Raw genomic sequence first — 12002 nt, 5'->3', positions numbered from 1 at the left:
TTCTTAAAAGTTGTCCATATCCCTTTCATTTGGCTACTTTGCCACTCCATATCTTAAAACTTTTGCTTTTCACCAAATCTGAGCATATAGGAATCTTATTCTGGGAAACATGTTTTTTTCTTTATAATCTGTTAGCATCCACTATATAGTGGGTCTTTGTTTAACTTATCATTTGGATTCCCTTCAATAATTTCAAAGGCCTATTCTTGACTATTAATCTTTTACTTTTATCCTTTGATTGTTATATTGCATATGAAATTTTGAAAGGCACTCAAAGCTAGTGGCTCTGTGGTCCTTGGGCTTCTCAATTAGCGACTGGAATAGAAAGGATCTTCTTCAAACTTTTCAACTTGAATTGGAGGAATTTTGTGAAGCTTTGATGAAAATAGATCCAATAGATCTTACCCTTATTTGAAGTGCAAACTATGTTATCTAAACTATATTCAATATATTACTTTAAAAAACTATGTTATTTAAACTATACTTGAAATTTTAAAACTATGAAATTTATTTCATTACATTAAACTATAATATTAAACTATGATAAACTAATATTATTACAATAAACTAGGATATAACATATAATTTATTAAAATTATATAAAAAACAATATAATCTATAGTTAAACTATAATAAAATATTTTGACAACATAGTTTCACTTTTTAGTTTCTAATGGGGTTTCTTGTATAAAAGCTAAGAGGATATAAATTAAACTAAGTAGGAGAAAAGGGATAAAGTTTGTGTATGAAACTATGGTATTGACTCTTAAATCAAATTGTTCCAACATAACACGTGACAAGAAAATGTAACATTCCAATAGATGTGATTTACATCTATTAAATATGCTTTGTCAATACCTGTAAAACTATCAAGGAATCTAGTTATGCTAGCCTAGACAGAATTAAGTCTTTAAATGTGTTTTTTCTTTGCAGATCTATTTAAAAAATACACTTGAAATCATAAAATACTTTTTCTCATCGAATATATAAATCTAATTGTAAAATATAAATATAGAGAAGTCCTACAGTGAAAAGTCAATGCGAATGTAGGAAAAAGATTTTTCTTTAGTCGCAAAAGTGTTACTTTCTTAAGTGGAATGATCCTATTAACAGGCTATTATCTGTACAGTACCTCTATCACAATAAAGGGAGTATTTGGGACATAGTTCAAAGTGTTTATATAGCATAATGAGTTTAAATATTATACAAAAAATTACTGAATTAAAAATTAAAGAAAAGCATGCCAATATCCAAATCAAGAATTTGAGCTTATGATATCTATTTTATTAGCGTTTTTCTTTAGAAAATTTCAGGGAATTATGCCAAAGATCATAAACTAAATTAGTTCACTCCACTAAAATGAGTGCCTTTTAATTTTGAGTTTTTTGGATTTTTTTAAGGTATCCTACACCTATTTCTTATGAATTCTATTTGACAAGATCTTCAGACTTAATTCCCTTAGACATCTCTATTAGTAAATTTTGAAAGATGAAATCATGGTTCAATTGTATAAAAAAAATCATGGCTAACTAGTATATTTCATAGTAGGCATATGTTTTGGTAGTGACAATTGTAGATAGCATAAAAACACAACTAATTCTTTATTAAATCAAATCTTCTGTTAATAGTTTAAATAGGCATTTGATTTTTTCACAATTTTCTTAATAAAAACACTAGTAAACATTTATAATCCTGCTTACAGCAATGAGCTTAAACAAGTTTTGTAATTTATCAAGATATGGATGCCATTTTTCAAATCAGTTAAAATTAAAATAATGATTAGTAAATATTTTTTTTCCATTGTTATGAACTATTTGAACACGACTTATAAACTAAGTGATAGAAATGGAATACTCAACACAATCTGTACCTAAAATTGTTTTTAAAAAATGAAGCATAAAAAGAGTTATAGTCATAAGGGCTCATCTTTCTCAATCAGAACTATGATATTCTGGTCTGGATAGCTAATTTTATCTAGTTCCAAAGGATAATATCTATATTTTGTCAAGTACCTTGTAGTTTACCAACTACCAAGCACCACCACCATTCTGTAAAAGCTTATTAGATGACACTAACATAATAAAGTGATGGTATATTTATTTTATAATTGCACTAGATCTTTTTAACTATGTTTTCTATTAGTAAATAAATTAGAGCTGTATATTATGCTTAATATATTTAAGTAAATAAATTTTTTACATCTAATGAATGATATTATACATCAGAAGAAAAGATATATACATAAATTTTCTAGCTGCTAAAAGTTTAATGATTTAGTTAAATCTATTAGCTTTTCACAATATATAATATTCTCTAAAAAAGTTTTTAGATTATGGCAGAATTCTACTTATAAAAAGTTTGAACTATGATCATTATCCCAGCTCTTGTTCTATGTTTTGGAGTGCTATGTAATTATGGAGTGTCAATGGGGAAGATTATCTTACAAAAGATGACATTCACTAGTAAAATGGCTTAAGTTGTTGGTGTATTATAGCAAGGTATTGCACAATGCAAGGTATCCATTTAATCCCAAACACAATATTTCAATGATTTGGTTGTTATTTTTCACAAATTCATTTTTCTTTGGGGTTTTAAAAATTAGAGAGCTTGATTTTCTCATTCATCTTGAACCCAAGATCAGGTCATGAAAATACTTAGGTGATATAGTAAAATCTAAATTATTTAGAGGAGATAATAAACAATTAGAGAGATGCGTTACATAATAGCATTCTTAAGTTCTATTGATTAAGCATACTTGATTTGGATTGTATTTACTAGTGTTAGAAACCCCAAAAATATTGAGATTAATCCCTCAATATTTGTTAAATGATAACTTACCGTGTTTGCCAAGATACTCTCACTATCATACTATATGTGTTGGTTTTCTTTGGTCTCAATAACTATTTATGGAAGGTGTTTAAATTTTCTAGTGAGGCATATCTATAGAATGTAGAGTTTATCCTAAACACAATAGTGTTGTAAATGCATAATCTAATGCCATTTTATATTAAATAAATTTTTGTGATTGTTCTAGAGACTAACTCCTAGTGTAAACCTAAAGTATGCATTCCTTTGAAGGGGTTCCAAATGTATAGTAGGGATAGTATAGGTTAGGCATGGCTATTTAACTTGAGGTATAATCTAGTTCCCTAAAATGACTAATTACTTCATATGGAATAATCAGTTTATATAATGGAAGTATTGATAAATTCAATTATAAGATGAATGAGGATAAAATAACTTTAAAGGCTCCTTTATTTAATTGGCTTAAGGGTAGAGAGATAGAGTGGTGGATAAATAAGGATAAAATAAGTATTAAAGGTTCTCTCATTAAAGGGAGATAGATAATATATGCTCCACTAATACTTGAATAAAGTTAAAAGAGAATCACCTCTCTAATTAAACTAACTAAGGTTATTGATATCTTATTCAATTAATTTTGGAATAATACTCAGCTACAAATGGTAAATTATTAAGGAGTGAATCACCACATTCTAAACTGAATGTAATTTAACACCAAAAACTAAATGCAACCAAATAATACTGATAGAGATGGAATCAATATGCTAATATATAAAAACCATGCAAGCCCAACAACATAATCCTCCATAATACATTGGTAAAGCAAGCCTATCACTACTAAATCATTATCAAGCTAAATAAAATCCTAATAGTCCTTGACAAAGTATACAAATAATAATTAGTCACCAAATAACCAACAATCATTCTTTAGTTCACCTTTATAAAACCCAAACACTAAACTCATATTATTAAGTTATATATATGTCAAAAAGAAAGGAAACACACTAAGTATAATATATAAAAACATGGAGAAGTATGGATAAATTGATTATTCAAATCCAAGACTCAATCACAAAGATCACATTTTGGATATTTATATTCATTTTTAAGATCAAATGTGAAGTCAAAACAGTAATAAGAAAAATGATATGAAAAATCAACCTCTAAATAAAATTCCTTATCACTTAATGAAATAATGGTTAGTTTCACATTTTATAAATAACTTTACTATATCATTTCATATTTATAACATAATTTATTTAATAATTTTTTCAAAAACAAATTTTAGAATGTGTTCTTTTTATATTATTGGTTTTATTCAATTTAACATTTAAGATAACCATTTACATTTACAAGAATTGAATTTAAATAAATTATAGTTGGATTTGGAAGACCACCAAAAGTACTGCATACTGCTGCTAATTTGACCCAACCTTCATATGATATTGTTACAATTGCACTATTACATGATAATTGAAAATCACGACCATGACCCATATTCCCATTAGTATTTGTAATACAATTATTAAGAGTAATGGTTGATTTTTGATTTATAAGAGGTTCACAAACAGCTTCAAATTGCCAACCTTTACTTTCATCATTATCATCAATTCTTATAAGCTTCATTGTACTAATATCACATGTATCAACAAAATCACTATGTATTATAACCTATATAAATATAGAAAAATTGAGTAAAAATTAGTCATTTAAAATTATACTTACAAAGTACTTAAAAATATTTATAAGTAAAGTAAAAAATATTAAAAACCCCATGAAGTGCAGCTTAACTAACAAGTATAATCTCCTAAAGTTCTAGATTAGTACAATTAATACCTTCAATCAATTAAAAACTACTTTTTTAAAGAAATTGTTCCTTTTCTACTATTTCTAGTAGCATAGAAAACTCAGAGCTTAATAGAAAATCATTTTTAATTAGATTATTACATATGTGAGATCTAAGTGGAACCACTTATCAAAAGAATGAGAAAAGAAATAAAAAATAAAAATAAAAGAGGCATGAGTTTGTGAAGGAAATTTAAACAAATGTAATTTTATATTATCAAGATTTATTTAGAAGGAACAAAATTAGTATCTATAAGGTTCAAGTGTACGGTTATAATGCTATATACTAATATTAACAGCTATACACTTATATTAGTATAGTGGATTTTGATAGCCATCAAATTGATATCAATCCAAACCACTCACTCCTATATATAACCTAAGGTTTTTGAATAAAGATGCACATTTTGTATTTCCATTTTCATAGTTTATGCACTCATTCAGAGGAGGAGAGGGCAACTTTAATTGTTCCTAAGAAGTGTTTAAATTTGGGATTTTGGTTTAAATTAAACTTTAGCATCATCTAGATTTTACTTATTTTTTTCTCTTTTGTTTTTCTCCTTTTTTTTCATCTTCATGACATAGTAGCTTCCTCCTCCTTTAATTATGGAGCAATAATTAGTGCAATTGTTCGATGTTATGCAGTTGCAATTGAATAATCAAACTTAGTTGATGGTAGTATTCATAGCATATGGTACAACTCCTCCTGCTATTGCTGCCAATCCTTGCATTTGGCTAAAGATCTTCTATAGGAATTCTATGGATGATATATACCATTAGTTTAATCATTTTATGGTGATTGTTACATATCATTCTTGAGATGATGTTTAGTGTTTGTTTGAGTTTTCACATGTCTCTAAGAGACAGTGTTACAATGGTACAATGGTTTAAGTGCAACCACTATACAGATTAGAGCATTCTCTTTGGTGCATTGTATGAGATATTACTTGTTCCACTTTTTATTGCACATGCTTTACCTCCACTTCATATGAGAGATGGTTCTATTTTAATGGAAGTTGATGCTACTATTGCTCAAGTTCAAAAACAAAAGTAAGGATGTAGTCATGGCCATGATGTCCACTATTGGGCGTGTGATGAAATTGGTCACACTTATCGGTGTTGTTAACATTTTCTAGATTGGTGTACTTTATTTCTTGGGTGGAGACTTTGGCGTTAACAATGTCTTATTGATGCTGCTATAGTGGAAGCTCTAAATAACAAGATGTTTCTAGGAAACGAGGAGTCACGTGAGTAGTGGGGGCTCCTTGTGCCAATAAGTTGGTGATCCATTCATTTTTTTTTAGGAGTATCATTAAAGGGTTTATTTGGCATCAATTCATCTAGTGTTTACTTCTCAATATCATTTTTATAACAAAAGGTCTTCTATTATTCTTTTTGTGTTAGATAATATAGGCTTGAGTTTATTTTCTATTGTTTAGTGTGTTGCCACATGTTGCCATCTACATTTGCGTCATGTCGTAAAGCTAGTTTTTATTCTTTATGGCATAACTGTACACATGCATGTGCACGGGATGAGGTGAACCTAGTTTTGTGTATGGGTGATGTTGAGGGTGAAGCTTCTATTATTAAGAGTGGTGCCAAGTCAAACTTTTGACCTCATCCTTGGTATAGATTGATTACATGTAATCATGTCAAATGTGACTTTGAGGCTTCTCCCCTTGTTTCATAATTCCTTATCTTTTTTTCATTCCTTTCATTTCTATTCCTTTTTGTCCTTCTACTTCTGTTTTCATCATTTTTGTCTCCCCATTATTTCCTTTTATGTTTCCATCTTGTTCCTTTATTCCCTCTTTAAATCCCTTTGACAATTTTTGTGTTGCAGTGGTTCACTAACTTATGAAGGAGTATGTTAATCTTTTCAAATTTAATTTGTCATCTAGGGCCAAGATTGCAACACATCATCCTGTTCCAATTAGGGATGCTTGTTCAATCAAGGTTCCTGTTCGTCATCAGTCACCAAAGGAGATCAAGATTTTACATACAAACATCAAAGAGATCTGAAAAAGGGTGTTATTCAAAAGTCACGAAGTCCTTAAGCATGTGAACCTCATCTTGTAATGAAGTCTAATGGGAGTATTAGTTTCTACATCAATTGTCATCCCTTAAACAAAGTAACTATCCCATATATATACCCTTTTCCTCACGATACTAATCTTCTAAATCGTATGGGGAGAAGTTGTTAGTTCACCAAATTAGATTTTGTTTCTAGATACTGGCAAGTGCTAATGGCCAAAAAGAATATTCCCAAGATTGCTTTTTATATATCATTTGGTTTGTACAAGTTTTTGGTAATGCCATTCGGTTTGAACAATACTTTAGTGATTTTCTAGTGGATAGTGGATGAAGTTCTTTGCAAGATGTTAAAGGTGACTACCAACTTCTTCAATGATGTTTTGATCCACTCAGAAGGGATATGGGAGGAGCATATTTGTGATGTTCAAAAGGTGTTAAATCAATTGCAAAAAGTTAGTTTAAAGCTGAAGTGATTAAAATGCATATTTGTATCTAAGGATAATGTCACGAATGTGACTTCGGGTATCGAAAGTTATCTGTCAGTTGTCTTTTGAATATTCTTTCCTTACTGCCATGATGGCAAAAGGTTGGTATTGCTAGACCCTTTATCAGTCTCTTTTGTGCTAGTGGAGTTAATTGGGCATTTCGAGTGTACTTAGACCGGATGAGCATAAGGATAGAATTCCTATATGTTATTAGCTAAATATACTTAGCCCGGTAAGGAGTTCCTGTCTTGTTGTGTCTTGCACTAGTTAGTGACAAAAACCCTCATGTAGTGAGATTAGTCCCTCAATATCACTGGATGATAGTTTACCGTGTTTGCCAAACACCCTCACCATCATGCCCTTTATGTTAGTCTCATTTCGGTCCCAAATGCTATTTATGGAAAGTGTTTAGATTCGCTCATTTAGCATATTTATGGAATGTAGAGATTGTCCTAAACACAATGGTGTTCATCCCATGTCCAAATTTGCAATCTAGGGACATTCTATATTTAGTAAGTTTCAAGCTTATCCCAAAGACTAACTCTTGATATTAAAGGAGGCTTGGGGTGAAAGCCCAAAGCATGTGTTCCTTAGGGCAGGGGGGTAGGGGGGGGGGGGGAACGGGCGCTATGGGGGGTTCCAAATGTATAGTAGGGATAGTGAGTAGGTCAGGCATGGTTAACCAACCTAAGGTATAGTCGAGCTCTTGCTTGCGTGTTTGTCCTTGTTCTGTGTCCAATTTGGGTCTAAGCCCAAGTTCCATTCCATGCTAGCTGGTGGAGTACCCATATCCTCACGTTAGGCCACCAGTATGCCAAAATAACACCAGACTCCATTTGGCTCTATTTTGTATACTTGGGATGTTGGTTGCTCTAGGATTGATCTAAGTTGCTCTGTGCTCCTATCCCTTCACTCTTTGGACTATATGCTTGGGAGTCATTCCGTGCTTTAGTGCCATCACTCCTTGGCTCCATGTTTGGGAGTTTGGCACTGTTCCTTCATTCAGTGGCCCAAGGCCCTGAATCTCAGGTTTCACACCATTGTCCTTTGGACATGTGGCATGTGGCACATGGCATATGACATGTGACACATGGCATATGGAGGGTTTAGGTTCCACTTTGTAGTGTTATCCTATGTTAAATCACCATAAGATAAAGAGTAAAAACCACATGCGCTACATTTGGTATCAGAGAATGAGTCTCAGCGAGTACTATCCAATAAGATTAGGCAACTAGTCTCATTGCATACGTAGAGATGAAAACAATGATCCGAGTGGTATATATTTAGGTGCAAAGGCTTCGCAATCATTCCTTGGGTATGGATTTGGTTACCTTTTTGTACCATATTATATGAGTTTGCTCTTGGGCTCATAAGATGGATTGAAATATTCCGTTTCGCATAAGTTTGTGCTTGGGCTCGTGAGTGAGGCACATTAGCAACTCAAAGTTACCCTTTGAGTTGGCAGGATTAATGATAGCCTATTGATGTTTTCATGAGTTGTTCTATGTACCATGAGTAAAAGTAAACCTCCTTGGGTTTACTATGAGTGGCAAATAGGCTGGTCCGTAGTTGTTTAGCATGACACTAGTGGAACCTTCCTAGGCATGATTACAAAAGGATCAATCAAGACTGTAGAGAATAATCTATTGGTTCAAGTAGTTATTGCCATACTCTTTCATAAACTTTTCTTGGATTGGACTGAAGGCAGTGCGGAAGCAAACTTGAGGTTTGGTCAAAAGATGAGATCGAAAAGAGAGTCATCAGGGACGAAGGATCAAACATGTAAATCATTTTCTCTTCTTGGAGAGATGATTTGCAATGAAATGTTAACTCATTGCTTGTGTTCACATTATGCAATCAAGAGTCCCTACCTTAATGCATGTTAGTTATAGTGCTCTTACAAATGGTGAATTGCGGGATGGATAACGATGAAATGCTATGCCATTTTGTCTAGGCTTATTATTGAAGACTTGGGTTGCAATGCTTAATTCTTTTCCAAGGAACCTTGCTATTGCTCCTTGAATAGCTTGATGTTGGATTAGTTTTGAGTTTGGTCAAATAAAGGGTGGCATGAGCTTGTCTGTGTTGTGAGCAAAAGTTAGTGGTGTTGAGTGTTGTAAATCTCTATTGGTGAAGTGTGGCATTTATGTTGCATTTTGTTGAATCCAGTTGGCACTTGATGCTTACATAAACCTTTGAAGTAATGACATGTGTGTTGCTCGTGGTGTTACTCAATTGATAATCAAGTCATTGTGATACTTATATCATATCCATGTGATAATGGGCAATATATTTACGAAGTTGCTTAGTTGAACGATGATCAACCAAAGTGGTTGATAATGAAGCTAATCTACTTACATATAGTAATATTGAAGTAATTTTGACTAAAGTTCTCAATAGTGATCCATTATGCTAAACTTAAGTTGGTTCCTTAGTCTTTAAGTTTGCCCATTGAAGTGTTGGAAAAAGGTTGTAGCATTTATTTGTTATAGGTCATCAATAATTCCATTGCACTTGGAGTAGATTATTGAATGAAAAAGATGTGTAATTGAGGCATTAACATTACTAACACTTATGTCAGTAGAAGTGGCATTGTTATGTTGAGTGATGAGGAACTTTCTTTAGAGCTTGATTTTCCATATCATTTTTCTTGTTAGTGTTTTGGCTTCATATTAGATCTTGAAGGTGGTTGAAAAAAAGTGTTAGTGTAATGTGGATATCTGAAGATGTGGTCTTCGTGATCAAGCCTTGAATGTTCACTTTGCGTTTTGCAGATGTCGGTGTTGGATGTCGGTTATATGGGCAAAAATGTTTGATGCTTAAGCATATTGATGGATCATAAGAATTTGTGTTGAGGTGAACCTATGTGTAGTAGTAAGTAGGAGGAAGTTAGTTGAGTCTTGAAAATTTGTATTCCTAGACTAAAAGTTATTCTTTCTTTAGGATGGAAAATTTTTCTTTAAATTTTCTTAGACTTTTCCAATGGCTGATTTGTTGATCACTTTGCCCGAAAACCTTTCTGTTTTCATAAGCTAATACAAACTAGTGAAAGGGTTGGAGTTGACTTCGGTTGGCTTAGATCTTAATAGGTAGTTTGTATGATGTGGCCCGAAAGGGATATTGACTTTTGGGGTTAAAGCAATTGAGTTGGATAGAGTCTGGAGTTGGTGTAGAAAAATGATTGTTGTGTTTTTTTAGAAAGGTGACCTTTGTGCCTTTCTTCTGTAGCATTGTGCTTAATGGTAAGTTACACTTTGCATTTCGTTAAACTCTATGAGAGTAGTGAGCTCTCACTAATCTTGACTTGGTCTTAGTGGCCCTGCACTTTGGCTGAGGATAGTGATGTTCAACTTAGTTGTTTAAAGTTGAGATGTTGATACCTGTACTATAGCTTTATCTATGAGGAGGTTTTGTACCAATATGAGTTCATCTCATGATCTTCACTTTAGTTTTGATTAAGTGTTGATTATGCATAGCTAACCCCTTCAAAGCATGCTCAGAGCTATTAGTTAGACGAGTTGGTGAGCTTATTGCAGTTGAGTTAGATTGAATAGTCATTTAGTTTATGCTTGTCCATGAATCTTTATCTCGTACCTGAGGTATTACATTCATGTTGGATAAGTATGACTTGATGGCATGAGTTTAGTGTTGGGTCTTATGAAGGCAAGTTGAAAGAGTGATTGTTAGTTGTTTTGCAATTAGTGATTGCTTGTAGACTTTGTTGAAGACTATTGACACTTGCTTTGCTTGTTAGGGCGTGGCCACCAAGAGAATGAGAGAGAGAGAGGGAATATTCTAGTCCTCAAAATATTCCCCATCTTCCTTGTATAAAACCCTTGCCCCACACCCCACAAGGGCAAAAGGGGGCATTTGCAAAGAGCACTAAAGCATTTCTTATGTTTGAGCGAGTGTTGGGGACCCCTTCTTCCCCCAACAAATGGTGAACCTGATGTGATGTGCAACACTTTTGGAGGCGTCATTTCTCTTTTTTTTTTTTGGCCGCAGACTTTAGGAAGGAATTCCTTGTTTGTCTTGTAGTGGTTTTGTTTGATCTTGGGCGTGTTGGATAAGTTTAGAGCTCCTCTTTCTAGCAAGGTATGACGTTTATCAAGCCGTGTAGTATTTGAAGAAATACAATGTTTCTTGGCTGGGTTTGAGGAACAGTTTAGGGTTTTCACTTTTTCGCCTAGATCCTCAGTCCAATTTCTCAAAGTAGTGCATTTGGGCTTGTAGATCTGGCCTAGATCTATAAGTAGTGGTGATTTTTAGCGCTAGATTTGGCCAAATTGGCAGCATGCAAAAAGATTTTCTTCTCCAGCTAAATTGGGTCATTTTTGTAGCAGGAATTCGTGCTCCTTCGGGCTTTGTTTTGGATGTTGTTTGTTTCTAAAGGTGCTCCTGGTCCTAGGCTTTTCAAAAATACCAACGGCGCTTTAGTATCGATCTATATTAGTGACATGCACATGTTTTTCCACAATATTGGCGTTCTGGGCTACTTCTTCTTGGAATTTGGGGAGTATTGAGGCGGCTTCTTCCCAAATTCTTGCGATAGAGGGTAGATGGGGCTGAGCTCTTTCCAACGAGCCCACCAGCAATCAAAATGGGGAAGCATCGAGACCAGAGGACTCATTTTTCTCTTTTGGGCTAAACTTTATTAGAGGTTCCTTGGGAACAAAACAATCTTCAAGGAACAAGAGTTGGCATAAAAACAGGAACAGGAGGAACAAGAACAAGAGTTGGAGTAGGAGCAGGTGCAGGAGTAAAAGTGAGAGCGGAGGGTTACCGGTTACAGGTTACAGGTCCCCAGTTACTAGTTACTAGTTATTGGTTCCCGGC

Source organism: Selaginella moellendorffii, unplaced genomic scaffold (assembly GCF_000143415.4).
Source record: "Selaginella moellendorffii unplaced genomic scaffold, v1.0 SELMOscaffold_23, whole genome shotgun sequence".
In the NCBI taxonomy this organism is placed as follows: Eukaryota; Viridiplantae; Streptophyta; class Lycopodiopsida; order Selaginellales; family Selaginellaceae; genus Selaginella; species Selaginella moellendorffii.
Note: the sequence above shows the minus strand (reverse complement) of the source record.